General features: G+C 41.1%; 1 pseudogene; it reads right to left on the reverse strand.

The window, feature by feature from the left end:
- Positions 1-210: 210 nt before the first annotated feature.
- On the reverse strand, positions 211-10361 carry LOC123990233 (annotated as a pseudogene).
- Between the last annotated feature and the right edge of the window lie 8438 nt (positions 10362-18799).

The raw sequence follows: 18799 nt of genomic DNA on the forward strand, positions 1-18799 counted from the left end.
TCATCTGAGAAGTTCTGTGAGAATCATTTCTCACTGAACTTCATACTTCATTGAAACAGTCATGCACCCACAAAATATTCAAGCAGAACACACCAGGGCTGTTTTGTTGATTTAATTTATTCTCCCATCAAAACTAGAGACATGATGACACACTGAAGTTTAGTCTATCCACTGACAAATACAAATGTCTCTCACAGAAGACTTTCCCTCTCACAAACAAGTGACAAGTGTGATGGACTGGCCAGTCTCCAGTCCTGCATGCTGGGGCAGGTGGGCGGAGCTTGGCTCTACTCGTCATTGTCCTTTTCCTGGCTGATCTGGAAGTATCTCAGCTCGTAAGTCTCCTTGTCTGACAACACAACTCTCAACCAATCACGGAGATTGTTCTTCTTCAGGTACCTGTGGACCAATGGGAGAGGAGGAGTTTGATGTCAAAGAAGGGGAGGAGTACACCTCAGACCTGTCCTAAAGGGTTGAGGCCAGGGAGTTCCTCAAACCTACTTCTAGTTAAAAAAGGCACACTCAATTGAGTTATTAATAGTAGTAGACTATCGACACCAATAGCTTACCTCTTGGAAAGCTGGTTCTGTGACGTGGAGCTTGTTTTTCAGAAGGTTGATCTCGACTACATTTTCCAGATTTCCTGTCTGGCCATTGACCTTTACCCTCTCCTTGAGAAAGGTTTCCTGTTGGAAAGAGCAGTGACTAGGGAAGGGAACCCTAGTCAGCTAGGGAATGTTACCATAATCCACACACAGAGTTAGACAAACATTACACAATGATAAAGTATAATATCCCTAGCCTGTTTAATGATGAAGACCATGGGCAGTAGCCCTATGGTGTCCGGTGAAGTGGTTCCGTTAACTTACGAAGTTGGCAGAGTCCAGGATACTGTACTCCACAGGGTGGGTCAGGTCCAGTGTGAACCCCTTTCTTGGCGCTCTTGACCACAGTTTGTTTCTTCTGCTTCAGCTAATGATTCTCTCCCTCAACGTCAGCAAGACAAAGGAGCTAATCATGGACTACAGAAAACGTAGGGCCGAGCACACCCTCATTCACGTCGACAAGCTGTAGTGGAGTAGGTCGAGAGCTTAAAGTTCCACGGTGTCCACATCACTAAGGATTGATCACGGTACCCATACACCAACACAGATGTCAAGAGGGCAAAAGGAGGAGGCTGAAAAGATTTGACATGGGCCCTCGGATCCTCAAAAAGTTAAACAGCTGCACCATTGAGAGCATCTTGACTGTATTATAGGGCTGGGCGATATACACTGCATTCGGAAAGTATTCAGACCCTTGACTTTTTCCACATTTTGTTACGTTACAGCCTTATTCTCAGATGGATTCAATATTTGAATGAATTATCAATCTACACACAATAGCCCATGATGACAAAGCAAAAACAGATTTTAGACATTTTTGCACATAAAAAAAAACAGAAATACCTTATTTACACAAGTATTCAGACCCTTTGCTATGAGACTCAACATTGAGCTCAGGTGCGTCCTGTTTCCATTGATCGTCCTTGAGATGTTTCTACAACGTGATTGGAGTCCACATGTGGTAAATTCAATTGATTGGACATGATTTGGAAAGGCACACACGTCTATATAAGGTCCCACAGTTGACAGTGCATGTGAAAAACCAAGCCACGAGGTCGAAGGAATTGTCCGTAGAGCTCCGAGACAAGATTGTGTCGAGGCACAGATCTGGGGAAGGGTACTGAAACATTTCTGCAGCATTGAAGGTCCCCACCATCTAAGTGGCATTCATCATTCCTTGAGCTGCCTGCCCGGCCAAACTGAGCAATCGGAGAAGGGCCTTGGTCAGGGAGGTGACCAAGAACCTGATGGTCACTCTGACAGAGTTCCTCTGTGGAGATGGGAGGACAATCATCTCTGCAGCACTCCACCAAATCAGGCCTTCTTGGTAGAGTTGCCAGATGGACGCAACTCCTCAGTAAAAGGCACATGACAGCCTACTTGGAATTTGCCAAAAGGCACCTAAAGGACTCTCAGACCAGAGAAACAAGATTATCTGGTCTGATGAAACCAAGATTGAACTCTTCAGCCTGAATGCCACATCTGGAGAAATCCTGGCACCATCCTTACGGTGAAGCATGCTGTTTGGATGTTTTTCAGCGGCAGGGACTGGGAGACTTGTCAGGATCGAGGGAAAGATGAACGGAGAAATGTAGTGTCCTACCCGAGAAGAGTCAAGGCTGTAATCACTGCCAAAGGTGCTTAAACAAAATACTGAGTAAAGGGGATGAATACCTATGTAAAAGTGATATTAATTTTTTTTTAAAGTTAAACATTTTCACCAATTTCTAAAAAACAGTTTTTGCTTCGTCATTATGGGGTATTGTGTGTAGATTGAGGGGGGAAAAACGACTTCATCAATTTTAAAATAAGGCTGTACCATAACAACATTTTAAAAAGGGGTCTGAATAGCTTCCCATTTACACCAGAAATCAGTATATAATGCTCATGTCTCCACCCTAACTCCTTATGTGAGTCGTTTTCCCAATGGCGGGAAGGCAGGTGACAAGTTAAGGTTCAAAATAAGCGCATTGTGCTTATTTTGGAGAGATTTCAATTTTCATCTTTCACCCAAGCCCCTCCCCCTATCACTCACAACAACAAAGATGGGTGATCACTTATTCCTCTATGACAAACGGTTTCAAATCGCTATTCGCATTTCAGGTTTGGTCCAACAGAATCGGGCATATGGACTAGAGGTTGACCGATTATGATCTTTCAATGCCGATACCGATACCTGTTATTGGAGGACCAAAAAAAGCTGATACCGATTAATTGGCAGATTTTTTAAAATGTATGTAATAATGACAATTACAACAATACTGAATGAACACTTATTTTAACTTAATATAATACATCAATAAAAATCTATTTAGCCTCAAATAAATAATGAAACATGTTCAATTTGGTTTAAATACTGCAAAAACAAAGTGTTGGAGAAGTAAAAGTGCAATATGTGCCATGTAAAAAAGCTAACGTTTGAGTTCCTTGCTCAGAACATGAGAACATATGAAAGTTGGTGGTTCATGAGACTTCAATATTCCAAGGTAAGAGGTTTTAGGTTGTAGTTAATATAGTATTTATAGGACTATTTCTCTCTATACCATATGTATTTCATATACCTTTGACTGTTGGATGTTCTTATAGGCACTATAGTATTGCCAGTGTAACAGTATAGCTTCCGTACCTCTCCTCGCCCCTACCTGGGCTCGAACCAGGAACACATCGACAACAGCCACACTCGAAGCAGCGTTACCCATCGCTCCACAAAAGCCGCGGCCCATGCAGAGCAAGGGGAACAACTACTCCCAAGTCTCAGAGCGAGTGACATTTGAAACGATATTAGCGCGCACCCCGCTAACTAGCTAGCCATTTCACATCGGTTACACCAGCCATTAGGCTGATAGGCTTGAAGTTATAAACAGCACTGTGCTTGCGAAGAGCTGCTGGCAAAACGCAAGAAAGTGCTGTTTGAAATCAATCCCAGCATTGTATCGATTATATGCAACGCAGGACACGCTAGATAAACTAGTAATATCATCAACCATGTGTAGTTAGAACTAGTGATTATGATTGATAGTTTTTTACAAGATAAGTTTAATGCTAGCTAGCAACTTACCTTGGCTTCTACTGCATTCGCTTAACAGGCAGTCTCCTTGTGGAGTGCAACGAGAGGCAGGTGGTTATAGCATTGGACTAGTTAACTGTAAGGTTGCAAGATTGGATCCCCCGAGCTGACAATATGAAAATCTGTCGTTCTGCCCCTGAACAAGGCAGTTAACCCACCATTCCTAGGCCATTATTGAAAATAAGTATGTGTTCTTAACTGACTTGCCTAGTTAAATAAAGGTATATATTTTTTTCTTTCTTTCTTTAATCGCCGCCCAAAAATACAGATTTCCGATTGTTATGAAAGCCTGAAAATCGGCCCTAATTAAATCGGCCATTCCGATTAATCGGTCGACCTCTAATATGGACACCGAAACACATGGAGACATTATTTTACTGTAATAGAGGAGAAGTTGAACTTTCGAAACCATATCCTGTTTATGTTTCAACTCCTCAAAATTCAAGCAGAGCAGAATATACTAAAACAAATGTACCAATGAACATTCATTCTGAATGGTACCATGGTACCATTATGGTACCACATATCACTAGCAGCATTTTAGTCAAATAAAGATTGTTATACTAGCTGTTTAGTCTTTTATAAATGTGCAATAAGCAAAAAAACAATTATAAAGGAATTGGCAACTCGTTCTCATTCTGAGAAATAAAGTAAGCCACTTGATTTAAACATCTGAACATAGTGGACAGGCTAACATGCTGTTCAAACAGTTGGAGACGGACAGAAGGTTGTGTTCATAACAATTGAACTGTTTTGCCTTGCTAGCTGAATTCAGAGCTTGTGAAATTTGACCTAGATCCAAGTTGGCTGAACATGAAATATAAATATTAGCTGGCTACTCACTAGCACCTGGGCTTGTGTTTGAGATAATTGTTTATGATACTGTGTTAATTTTCTATAATGCTTGCTATATTATTGGAGAATGTGCATTATGAATGGTTCTGGTTAAATTTGTAGCAAAAATTGCATTTTTATAGACAAACCTGAAAGCCAGATCAGTGATTATTGCAAAACAAGCAGGTACAACTATTTTGATTAACTTATTAGTGGGTCTTATGGTTGTGGAAGGTACAGTGTGGTAAAAAAAGTATTTAGTCAGCCACCAATTGTGCATGTTCTCCCACTTAAAAAGATGAGAGAGGCCTGTAATTTTCATCATACACTTGAACTATGACAGACAAAATGAGAAGAAAAAAAATCCAGAAAATCACATTGTAGGATTTTTATTGAATTTATTTGCCAATCATGGTGGAAAATAAGTATTTCGTTGCAATTTTGTTGTAATTGCAAACTAATTACATAACATTGAAGGTTGTGCAATGTAAAAGCAATATTTAGACTTAGGGTTGTCACCCGTTCGATAAAATACAGAACAGTTCCGTATTTCACTGAAAGAATAAACGTTTTGTTTTCGGAATTATCATTTTTATTTCTACTTTGCACATTCTTCCATTGCAAAACTACCATTCCAGTGTTTTACTTGCTATATTGTATTTACTTTGCCACCATGGCCTTTTTTTGCCTTTACCTCCCTTCTCACCTAATTTGCTCACATTGTATATAGACTTGTTTATACTGTATTATTGACTGTATGTTTGTTTTACTCCATGTGTAACTCTGTGTCGTTGTATCTGTCGAACTGCTTTGCTTTATCTTGGCCAGGTCGCAATCGTAAATGAGAACTTGTTCTCAACTTGCCTACCTGGTTAAATAAAGGTGATAAATAAATAAATAAATTTCCGGATTTGACCATATTAATGACCAAAGGCTCATATTTCTGTGATTATTATATTATAATTATGTCTATGATTTGATATTTGATATTTGATTTGATATTTGAACCACCAGCTTTCATATGTTCTGAGCAAGGAACTTAAACGTTAGCTTTTTTTACATGGCACATATTGCACTTTTACTTTCTTCTCCAACACTGTTTTTGCATTATTTTAACCAAATTGAGCATGTTTCATTATTTATTTAAGACTAAATAGATTTTATTTATGTATTATATTAAGTTAAAATAAGTATTCATTGTTCATTCAGTATTGTTGTAATTGTCATTACACAGACACACCCCCACACATAAAAATCGGCCAATTGGTATAGGCTTTTTTGGGTCCTCCAATAATCGGTAGCGGCGTTGAAAAATCATAATCGGTCGACCTCTAATATTGACTCCTGATCAACTCCTGATATATCCTGGGTGCATTCAAACATATTGACTCCTGATCAACTCCTGATATATCCTGGGTGCCATCAATGATAAGTGCGAACTGAACCACTGGCATTGATGTTATTTCCGACAGAATTTCTTTGACGATTATATTGCCCGCCAGCTTCAAAATTTAGTTTTGCATTTGGGGACTGGTAAAATCAAAGTGACCTTTCAACCAGGTGGTCAGCTCTGCATCGCCCTCTGCCTTGTACTTTAGAAGCTGGCTGAAATTCCCACTTTCCTTATCAACGCCTCAAAAAGCCTGACCTTGCTGCACCAAGTACTTCACACCCCCAACAATCTTCATAAAACTGCTTGATTGTATTATCTGAAATACACATGAGAAGTCATACTTAGAGGAATATCTGTTTAAATTAACATTAGGATTAGACAGCTGTTATGTCATTATTCTTAACCATCAACTGTCTTAACCATCAATATTTACTCCTTTTCTCACTCACCTCCATGTCACCTGCTTTCCCTGCCCTGTTGGCATTCTCATCCTCATCCTCCTTACTCTGAACGCACCAGAGTGAACATGAAAGAAATATTATCAGTAAACAAGTGGTGTTTCTTGCCATGATGTTCAGGAATGGATTACTAACCATTTCTGATCTGAATGGCAATGATTATTATATCAAGAAACATTGACTCATCTCTTGTACTACTGTAGACTTCTATCATCTGACTGGTACTCATTTACTATTCTTATTTCTTATTTCGTAAAACTTTGAGTATCCTACCGATCCATGACTTCGGCAATGTCATTTACACTCTACTCAGCAAATTGGATGCAGTCTATCACAGTGCCATCCATTTTGTCACCAAAGCCCCATATACTACCTACCACTGCGACATGTATGCTCTCGTTGGCTGGCCCTCGCTTCATATTCGTCACCAAACCCACTGGCTACAGGTCATCTATAAGTCTTTGCTAGGTAAAGCCCCCGCCTTCTCTCAGCTCACTGGTCACCATAGCCGCACCCACCCGTAGCACGCGCTCCAGCAGGTATATTTCACTGGTCACCCCCAAAGCCAACTCCTGCTTTGGCCGCCTTTCCTTCCAGTTCTCTGCTGTCAATGATTGGAAATCATTTTAAAAGTACTGAAGCTGGAGACTCATATCTCCCTCACTAACTTTAAGCATCAGCTGTCAGAGCAGCTTACAGATCATTGCATTCTGCACATAGCCCATCTGTAAACAGCCCACCCAACTACCTCATCCCTATATTGTTATGTATTTTTTTCCTCCTTTGCAACCCAGTATCTCTACTTGCACATTCATCTCCTGCTAATCTATCACTCCAGTGTTTAATTGCTAAATTATAATACTTTCACCACTATGGCCTATTTATTGCCTTACCTCCCTAATCTTACTTAATTTGCACACACTGCATATAGACTTTTCTAGTGTGTTATTGACTGTACATTTGTTTATTCCATGGGTAACTCTGTGTTGTTTGTGTCACACTGCTTTGCTTTATCTTGGCCAGGTCGCAGTTGTAAATGAGAACTTGTTCTCAACTGGCCAACCTGGTTAAATAAAGGTGAAATAAAAATAAAATAGTCTATCACAATGCATTACGTTTTGTCACCAAAGCCCCATATACTACCCACCACTGCGACCCGTATGCTCTCGTTGGCTGGCCCTCACTATATATTCGTCGCAAAACCCACTGGCTCCAGGTCATCTATAAGTATTTGCTAGGTAAAGCCCCACCTTCTCAGCTCACTGGTCACCATAGCAATGCCCACCCATAGCACCGCTCCAGCAGGTATATTTCACTGGCCACCCTCAAAGCCAACACTTCCTTTGGCCACCTTTCCTTCCAGTTCTCTGCTGCCAATGACTGGAACAAATTGCAAAAATCACTAAAGCTGGAGTCTTACATCTCCCTCTCTAACTTTAAGCATCAGCTGTCAGAGCAGTTTACCAATCACTGTACCTCTACACAGGCAATCTGTAAATGGCACACCCAACTACCTCATCCCGATATTGTTACTTATCCTCTTGCTCTTTTGCACCCCGGTATCTCTACTTGCACATCATCATCTGCACATCTATCACTCCAGTGTTAATGCTAAATTGTAATTACTTCGCCTATATGGCCTATTTATTGCCGTACCTCCCTAATCTTCTACATTTGCACACACTGTACATAGATTTTTCTATTGCGTTATTGACTGTACGTTTGTTTATGTGTAACTGTGTTGTTTCTGTCACACTGCTTTGCTTTATCTTGGCCAGGTCACAGTTGTAAATGAGAATTTGTTCTCAACTGGCCTAGCTGGTTAAATAAAGGTTAAATAAAAATGTAAAAAATTCTGAGACTGCCCAAAAAACTGATGAATGTCACTGCCACCCTTCCTCTTGCTCATGATGACACTCACTGTGACTGAAAGCTGGCTGTAATAAAACTGCTTGCACTTTAAGCAAACACTAATAATTATATTTATCATAAGCAAGTACAGCTATACAGTACACTATACTAATATGCAATAAATTAAAGCTACTACTGTCTACATAAATTACACATGCTGCGCAACATAAATGATTGACACTTTACTCAGACTTCACTTGGGATTTCTGACAAATATAACCTAATAAAGACATTAACATAAGTTGAATGAATACGCCCGTGAGCACCATTGTTGGTCCCTGGTGAATGTGTGGCTAATTAATTTTCCAGGTAACTTAGCTATGATAGCTAACGTTAGTGGTGGTTGATTGATTAGCACTCGCAAATCGGCCCGTTTTCACCAAAAACGTTTGTTTCCACTCCATGCAAATATTGACACTTTTTAGCAAAATATTATTTCCACAATTACCGTTCCAGCGCAAAACGACGTGTTGACATTAAAACTATCACAATCGAGTGATATAGACTACATTACACTCATATTACATTCTTGTTTTCAAATGTTTAATACACATGTTTGATATTGATTGTACCGACCCACAGCAGTCGAGCAACGGCAAAACTACTTGGACAAACCACACGCAGAACTGCAGTACACCGTAACATTAGAACCGGTAGTAATAATAATGGCAATTTGTTAAGTTTAGTAATGATTACATTTGCCAATGATTATTCCTTCCGGACGGCGGTGCGTGGTTCCGTCGTAGCAAATTCTTTATATCAATATATTGGGGGGGATATTTGAATTGTGTGTGTGTGTGTGGGGGGGGGGGTGTCCCTCCCCCAATATATATTATAATTACGACCCTGGCACATATGCTGCAACTACTGTTTATTATCCATCTTGTTGTCAAGTCACTTTATTCCTAGTTATATGTACATAGCAACCTCAATTACCTCATATTGGGCTCCTGAGTGGTGCAGCGGTCTAAGGCACTGCATCACAGTGCAAGAAGTGGATTTAAAAAACAGTCCTTGGCTTGAATCCAGGCTGTATCACACCCGGCTGTAATTGGGAGTCCCATAGGGTGGCGCACAATCGGCCCAGCATCGTCCGAGTTTGGCCGGGGTAGGCAGTCATTGTAGATAATTTTTCTTAATAACTTTTCTTGTTCACAAATGTGCACACTCTCAAACAATAGCATGGTTTTATTTCACTATAATATATACTGTAAATTGGACAGTGCAGTTAGATTAACATGAATTTAAACTTTCCGCCAATAGCAGATATGTCTATGTCCTGGGAAACCTCATGCTAATCGCATACGTTAGCTCAACCGTCCCCCAGGGGACCCACCGATCCTGAAGAAGTTTAACTGACTTGCCTAGTTAAATAAAGGTTACATTACAACAACAAAAACACATTGAACTGGTACCCTGTGTATATAGCCACGTAATCGTTACTCATTATTACTTTATTATTCCTAGATTTTCTTTCTCTCTGCAATGTTGAGAAGGGCCCGTAAGTAAACATTTCACTGTTCGTCTACATCTGTCGTTTACTGAAGCATGTGACAAATTCAATTTGAGCTACTATGGGTCAGATAGCAATGAAAGGCTTTCCTCAATCTAATGTTTCTCCTGAACCATGTCTCTCAGAGATTAGAATAGGGATCTAATTTACATGATTTAGCTGTCCCCAGAGTGGAGTACTGTAATAGCAAATTCACCCCTTTCTGATGAGGCACAATGGATCCAATTAATTTCACACTGACCGACAATCCAAAATGAGGTAAAATGTATTTATGCCACTGCTAGTGAAGAGGCTGCAAATTGCATACTTGTAAAAAAAAAATGGTATCAATTGTGAAAACAAATAGCTATCTTGAATCTATGCTTTGAACTTACTTTACAGTAATTGCCATCTTTGAAACTGAACATGTGTAACGTTAACAAGCCAAGTTATACTTTATTTAATAATATAAACACATAAATCACAATTAAATGCATTATATAGCACAATGTAAAGTAATTAACACATTTTGTTAAGTAAAAGTTAAATTAATGATTAAAAAAAAAAGTTCAGAAGAGCTCTTTTCACATACCGGTGCCATGTTGAGTGATACGAGTATAAAGGAAGTTGCGGTGATCTTACACCAAATTACGCAGGCCCCTTACCTAATATGGTCATCGTTCTGTGAATGGCATTCCAAATTGGAATGTGGGATATTCCACAGCAGGGATCATCAACTAGATTATTTTTCTTGGGCGGATGATCAGGGGACCGGAACAAAATTACAAATAATTTGTAGACAGCAAATTGACCGCAATACGCAAAAACATGTGTTTGACTGAAACAATCTGTTTAAACATTGCTTACGTTTGTATATGATTACGTTAGGGTGATGAACAATACTTGGTAACAGAACAATACTTGGTAACAGATTTATTGAATTAAAATAACTTGGAACTGATTTCCTGGTGTTTTTTTTCTTCCTAGACGTCTTATATGTCCAACCCATAATAATCGTAATATTGTTGCGCTCAGAAAGCTTGCGGGTGGGGGCAGGCAAAGAAAACCACCCGCGGGCCGTCAGTTGGGGGACCGTTATACAATTCCATTTTCACTATTCTGCAGTTCACTTGTAATGGATGAAATACTATTCCATACATTTAATTTCTGGATAAGAGCGTCTGCTAAATGACTTAAATGTAAATTATTTCTTTATTCATAGATCACTCGTGTTTTATAGTTGTGAAATTGACCATTATCATTGACCATGAATGAGATACTATATTTTAACTTTGCATCTATTGTGACAAATCTACTAATATACTATTAGTGAGGAAAATAGAGGCTTTCACTGGTTATTGGTAGTGATGGCATTGCCTTAAAAAAAAAATCCACTACAAAGGCCAAATTGGGTCCAAAGAGCAGCCAGACAGCACTCACCCAGACTGGAGTTGTGAATCATTGACAGCAGGGCCAGGTTAAGAAATCATAGGTCCCAGGGCTTCATTTTTTACTATTTTGAAATCTTCAAAACACAAAGACAGCTGCAACCAACCATTGAAATATAACCCATAGATGGCAGTTCCCATTCAAGTCAGGACTGGCATCCATTGCTACTGTACCCCTAGAGTTTAATAGTCAAATTACCAGGGTAAGAGGTTACAAAACCCTTCTATGGATTATGTCTATAGCCACAATACAACTCTAGGCATACCGGTAACTGCCAAAATAAAGTAAATACTTGAGTAAACTAGGGATATAAAGCATATATTATGGCGTGGGGTGCATTTTCCTGGCATGGTTTAGGCCCACATGTAGAATCTATGCCAAGGGGCATTCAAACTGGCAAGTCGTGGTGGCCGAACATTTTAGCATATACAGTATATTACAGTCGTGGCCAAAAGTTTTGAGAATGACATAAATGTTTTTTCACAAAGTCGGCTGCCTCAGGTTATATTTTGGCAATTTGCATATACTCCAGAATGTTATGAAGAGTGATCAGATAAATGCAAATGAACTGAATCCCCAAATAACATTTCCACTACATTTCAGCCCTGCTACAAAAGGACCAGTTGACGTTATGTCAGTGATTCTCCCATTAACACAGGTGTGAGTGTTGACGAGGACAAGGATGGAGATCACTCTGCCATGCTGATTGAGTTCGAACAACAGACTGGAAGCTTCAATGGGAGGGTGGTGCTTGGAATCATTGTTCTTCCTCTGTCAACCATGGTTACCAACAAGGAAACACAAGCCTTCAGCATTGCTTTGCACAAAAAGGGCTTCACAGGCAAGGATACTGCACCTAAATCAACCATTTATCAGATCATCAAGAACTTTAAGGAATACGGTTCAATTGTTGTGAAGAAGGCTTCAGGGCGCCCAAGAAAGTCCAGCAAGTGCCAGGACCGTCTCCTAAAGTTGATTCAGCTGCAGGATCGGGGCACTGCCAGTACAGAGCTTGCTCAGGAATGGCAGCAGGCGGGTGTGAGTGCATCTGCACGCACAGTGAGGCAAAGACTGAGGATGGCCTGGTGTCAAGAAGGTCAGCAAAGAAGCCATGTCTCTCCAGGAACAACATCAGGGACAGACTGATATTCTGCAAAAGGTACAGGGATTGGACTACTGAGGACTGGGGTAAAGTAATTTCCTCTGATGAATCCCCTTTCCGATTGTTTGGGGCATCCGGAAAAAAGTTTGTCTGGAGAAGACAAGGTGAGCGCTACCATCAGTCCTGTGTCATGCCAACAGTAAAGCATCCTGAGACCATTCCTGTGTGGGGTTGCTTCTCAGACAATTGAGTGGGCTCACTTACAATTTTGCCTAAGAACACAGCCATGAATAAAGAATGGAACCAACACATCCTCCAAGAGCAACTTCTCCCAACCATCCAGGAACAGTTTGGTGACGAACAATGCCTTTTCCAGCATGATGGAGCACCTTGCCATAAGGCAAAAGTGATAACTAAGTGGCTTGGGGAACAAAACATCAATATTTTGCGTCTATGGGCAGGAAACTCCCCAGACCTGAATCCCATTGAGAACATGTGTTCAATCCTCCAGAGGCGGGTGAACAAACAAAACCCCACAAATTCTGACAAACTCCAAGCATTGATTATGCAAGAATGGGCTGCCATCAGTCAGGATGTGGCCCAGAAGTGAATTAACAGCATGCCAGGGCGGATTGCAGAGGTCTTGAAAAAGAAGGGTCAAAATCAACTCTGCAAATATTGACTCTGCATCAACTTCATGTAATTGTCAATAAAAGCCTAAGACACTTATGAAATGCTTGTAATTATACTTCAGTATTTCATACTAAAAACCTGACAAAAATATCTAAAAGACACTGAAGCAGCAAACTTGGGAAATTAATGTGTCATTCAAAACGTTTGGCCATGACCGTACACAAGTCTTTTGACACCCCTTCAAATAAGTTTATTCGGCTATTTCAGCCACACCCGCTGCTAAGATATATATAATCGAACACACTGTGACAGTAGGCTGGCCTTACTTAAGAGTGCAGTGACTTTTAACCTGGCACCGTTATAAGATGCCACCTTTCCAACAAGTCAGTTCGTCAGATTACTGCCCTGCTAGAGCTGCCCCGGTCGGTCAACTGTAAGTGTTATTGTGATGTGGAAACGTCCAGGAGAAACAATGTCTCAGTCACAAAGTGGTAGGCCACACAAACTCACAGAACGGGACCGCTGACGCACGTAACATGTAAAAATCGTCTGTCCTCGGTTGCAACATTCACTACAGAGTTCCAAACTGCCTCTGGCAATAGGTCTAGCTGAGTTGCAGCTGTCAGTGAAAAGCACCTAGATTCTACAAGATAATGTGTCTTGAGTGTAATATTTAAATGTTGCAACAAGGGGAGGAGTGTGGCAAAGATATGGCACAGCTGTCTCCCGCCAATTCTTGTGCATTCATTATTTCATCCCATTATTTTGGAATGATATGTTCAACAAGCAGGTGTCCACAAACTTTGTCAGGTAGTGTACACAGTATGTAGTATATTTTGTATTTTTCCGCCCAAAAACCGTATGTGGTCACCTGCTCGTCAAACATCTTATTCCAAAATTACAGATATTATATGGAGTTGGTCCCCCCTTTGCTGCCATAACAGCCTCCACACATCTGCAGAGATTTTCTTCCATTCAGCCACAAGAGCATTAGTTAGGTCGGGCACAGATGTTGGATGATTAGGCCTGGCTTGCAGTCTGCATTCAAATTCATCCCGAAGCTGTTTGATGGGGTTGAGGTCAGAGCTCTGTGCAGGCCAATCAAGTTCTTCCACACCAATAGACAAAGCATTTCTGCATGGTCCTCGCTTCGCGCATGGGGGCATTGTCATGCTGAAACAGGAAAGGGCCTTCCTCAAACTGTTAAAGAGTTGGAAGCACAGAATTGTATGCTGTAGCATTAAGATTTCCCTTCACTGGAACTCAGGGGCCTAGCCCGAACCATGAAAAACAGCACCAGACCATTATTCCTCCTACACCAAACTTTACAGTTGGCACTATGCATTGGGGTAGGTAGCGTTCTCCTGGCATCAGCCAAACCCAGATTCATCCGTCAGACTGCCAGATGGTGAAGCGTGATTCGTCACTCCAGAGAACACGTTTCCACTGCTCCAGAGTCCAATGGCGGTGAGCTTTACACCACTCCAGACGACGCTTGGCATTGTGCGTGGTGAGCTTAGGCTTGTGTGCAGCTGCTCGGCCATGGAAACCCCTTTCAAAAAACTCCAGTTTTTCTGCTGATGTTGCTTCCAAAGGCAGTTTGGAACTCGTTAGTCAGTGTTGCAACTGAGAACAGTCTTGTTTTATGCTCTACACCATTCAGCGGTCCTCTTCTGTGAGCTTGTGGGGCCTACCACTTCACGGCTGAGCTGTTGCTTCTAGACATTTCCACTTCACAATAACAGCACTTACAGTTGACAAGGTCAGCTCAAGCAGGGTAGAAATTTGACAAACTGACTTGCTGTGAAGGTCGGATCCTATGACGGTGCCACGTTGAAAGTCACGGAGCTCTTCAGTAAGGCCATTCTCCTGCCAATGTTTGTCTAATGAGATTGCATGGCTTTGTGCTTGATGTTATACACCTGTCAGCAATGGGTGTGGCTGAAATAGCTGAATCCACATATGTGTGTCTATATACTACCGGTCAAACGTTTTAGAACACCTACTCATTCAAGTGTTCGTTTTTTTATTTATTTATATTTTCTACATTGTAGAATAATAGTGAAGACAAACTATGAAATAACACACATAGAATCATGTCGTAACCCCCAAAAAATGGTGTTAAACAAATCATAATGCATTTTATATTTGAGATTCTTCAAAGTAACCACATTTTGACTTGATGACAGCTTTGCACTCTTGGCATTCACTCAACCAGCTGCATGAGCTAGTCACCTGGAATGCATTTCAATTAACAGGTGTGCCTTGTGAAAAGTAAATCTGTGGAATTTCTTTCCATCTTAATGGATTTGAGCCAAACAGTTGTGTTGTGACAAAGTAGGGGGTATACAGAAGATAGGGCTATCTGGTAAAAGACCAAGAGGTGGCAGGGTAGCCTAGTGGTTAGAGCGGAAGGTTGCAAGTTCAAATCCCCGAGCTGACAAGATACAAATCTGTCGTTCTGCCCCTGAACAGGCAGTTAACCCACTGTTCCTAGGCCGTTATTGTAAATAAGAATTTGTTCTTAACTGACTTGCCTAGTTAAATAAAGGTTAAAAAAATATTTAAAAACGTCCATATTATGGCATGAACCACTCAAATAAGCTAAGGGAAACAGTCCATCATTACTTTAAAACATGGTCAGTCAAAACGGAAAGTTTCATCACGTACAATCGCAAAAACCATCAAATGCTACGATGAAACTGGCTCTCATGAGGACCCCCAAAGGAATGGAAGACCCAGAGAATAAGTTGAGTTTACAGCCCAAATTAATGCTTCAGAGATCAGGTAACATCTCAACATCCACTGTTCAGAGACAACGTGAATCAAGCCTTCATGGTCAAATTACTGCGAAGAAACCACTACTCAAGGACACCAATAATAAGACTTGCTTGGGCCAAGAAACATGACCAATGGACATTCGACGTGTGAAAATTTGTCCTTCGGTCTGATGAGCCCAAATGGGAGATTTATGGTTCAAACCAGTGTCTTTGTGAGACGCCGTGTGGGTGAACAGATGATCTCCGCATGTGTATTTCCCACCGTAAAGCATGGAGATGGTGGTGTTATGGTGTGGGGCTGCTTTGCTGGTGACACTGCAATATTTAGAATTCAAGGCACACTTAACCAGCATGGCTAGAACAGCCCTCTGCAGCGATACATACTCCCACCTGGTTTGGGCTTAGTGGGACTATCATTTGTTTTTCAACAGGACAATGACCCAACACACCTCCAGGCTGTGTAAGGGCTATTTGACCAAGGAGTGATGAATCTGCTGACCTCAACCAAATTGAGATGTCTTGGGATGAGATGGACCACAAAGTGAAGGAAAAGCAGCCAAAAAGTGCTCAGCATATGTGGGAACTCCTTCAAGACTGTAGGAAAAGCATTCCAGGTGAAGCTGGTTGAGAGAATGTAAAGTGTGCAAAGCTGTCATCAAGTCAAAGATTGGCTATTTGAAGGATCTCACACATAAAATCTATTTAAACAAATGTAACACTAGTGGTTACTACATGATTCCATGTGTTATTTCATAGTTTTAATGCCTTCACTATTATTGCACAATGTAGAAAATAGTAAAAACCCTTGAATGAGTAGGTGTTAACTATATACACTACCAGTCAAAAGTTAAGCAATAAGGGTTGTGGTAGGTATTTGGCCAATATTCTACGGCTAAGGGCTGTTCTTACACGCAATGCAGAGTGCCTGGTTACAGCCGTTAGCCGTGGTATATTGGCCATATCACAAACCCCTCAGGTACCTTAGAGATTATAAACTGGTTACCAATGTAATTAGAATAAAAAAAGTTGTGTCACACCACAGCTGTCAACCAATCAGTATTCAAGGCTCAAACCACCCAGGCTATAATGAATACTCTATATATTTCCTGTTTAGCTTCATATTGGGCCCCCAGTCTTGAGCCCTGTTAAGCACCTGCATTAATCCGATTGACACTACAACAGCAGGGTCATGGCTTTACTGATTTACTGATGTAATAGGTCTATATTGTTGCCAAAATGCTTACTGAGTGACCTAAACACACCAACCTTACATTTCGTTCCTTTACCTAATTATTCCATATGCATTAGTCTAGTGTTAGACTGATCTGACTCATTGTCCAGGTTTCTGAGAGCATACAGATGTGTACAATTGTATGCGTGAGTATACATTGTGTGAAGAGAATGAATGAGTTGTCTTCACACTGCAGTGGCAGGCATTCAGGCAGAGTGTGGCTCAACAGCCATACAGGCCCCTGCAGGGACAGGGCTTCATCCTGGCTCAAACCCAGACACTGCCGTTCAGTCATGGAGTCTTAGCTGAGCCCCGAACACTGGTATCTGCAGTGCTTTGCCTCTGTTGCAGTGTACTCTAGTCTGGGCAATGGGCCAGACCAGAAGGGCAGAGGAAGCAGCAGTGTGAGTACTTCACTAGGTGTCAGGTATCAAACCCAGGCTGTACAAGGTCCTCAAAACAGCTTTAACAAACTGCCCTAAAAGATAAAAGGTTAAGCAGTCAACAGTGAGGCTTCCTCTATCAAAGACTACAGCATTCTACTTAACAGACCCAGCAAATTGAAGACAAATCCACATTACAGGATGTGCCAGATGCCAGGGATCAAATTGATACACTGAACAAAAATAAACGCAGTCTAACCAAGATTTTACTTAGTTCATTATGTTTACCGTCAATTAAAATCAATCCATTAGGCCTTAAATTTATGGATTTCACATGGTCAGATACCTTTTCCTCTTCAATGGCTGTGTGAAGTTTCTAGATATTGATGGGAACACGCTACCGTATGTCGAGCCAGAGAATCCCAATGGGTGACTGGCGAGTTTGTAGGCCATGAGAAACTGGGACATTTTCAGCTTCCAGGAATTGTGTGCAGATCCTTGCAACATGGGGCCATGCATTATCATGCTGAAACATGGCGGTTGGAGATGAATTGCACAGCAATGGGCCTCAGGATCTCTTCAAACTACCATCGATAAAATGCAATTGTGTCGCATCTTATGCCTGCCCATACCATAGCCGCAGGGGCACACTGTTCATAACGTTGACATCAGCAAACCGCTCGCTCGCCCACACCATACACGACACCTGCTTGGTACAGGTGAAACTTGGAATCATCCATGATGAGCACAATTCTTCAGCGTGTCAGTGAACAACTACCAACTTTAGTTAGTTACAATGCAACTTAGGGCAAGCACGCAGATGAGCTTCCTTGAGACTATTTGACATTTTGTGATGAAATTTTCAGGTTGCGCAAACCAAGTTTCAGCAGTCCGGTTGGTTGGTCTCAGACGATAATGCAGGTGAAGCAGGCATGGAGGTACTGGGCTGGCGTGGTTCTGCGTATTTTGTTGTTGTGAGGCTGGTACACCATACTGCCAAACGCTCAAGTCATTGACTTGGCTTATGGTAGAGAAATGGACAATCAAGTCTCTGGTGGACATTCCGTATCAGCATGCCATTTGCAATTTCTGTAGCATGTGACTAAACTGCACATTTTACTGGCCTTTGTTCCCAGCACAATGTACCTTTGACATGTCACCTGTCAGATGGATGCATTATCTTGGCAAAGGAGAAATGCCCACAATTTTAGAGAAGTAAGCTTTGTGCATATGGAACATTCCTGGGATATTTTATTTCAGCCCATGAAACCAACACTTTACATTTATATTTGTGTTCAGTGTACTATGCATATACACAGTAGCATACCATATGGTTCCAGGCAAATTGGAGTGCAGAGTTCCCAACCAAAGCTCAAACCTATCCATTTCTGTATCATACTTTTTAAAAACTTCAGCCAGGCATTGGGATAGTGGAACATTAGTGAGAAAACAAACCACAAC

Source organism: Oncorhynchus gorbuscha, linkage group LG12 (genome assembly GCF_021184085.1).
Source record: "Oncorhynchus gorbuscha isolate QuinsamMale2020 ecotype Even-year linkage group LG12, OgorEven_v1.0, whole genome shotgun sequence".
NCBI lineage: Eukaryota > Metazoa > Chordata > Actinopteri > Salmoniformes > Salmonidae > Oncorhynchus > Oncorhynchus gorbuscha.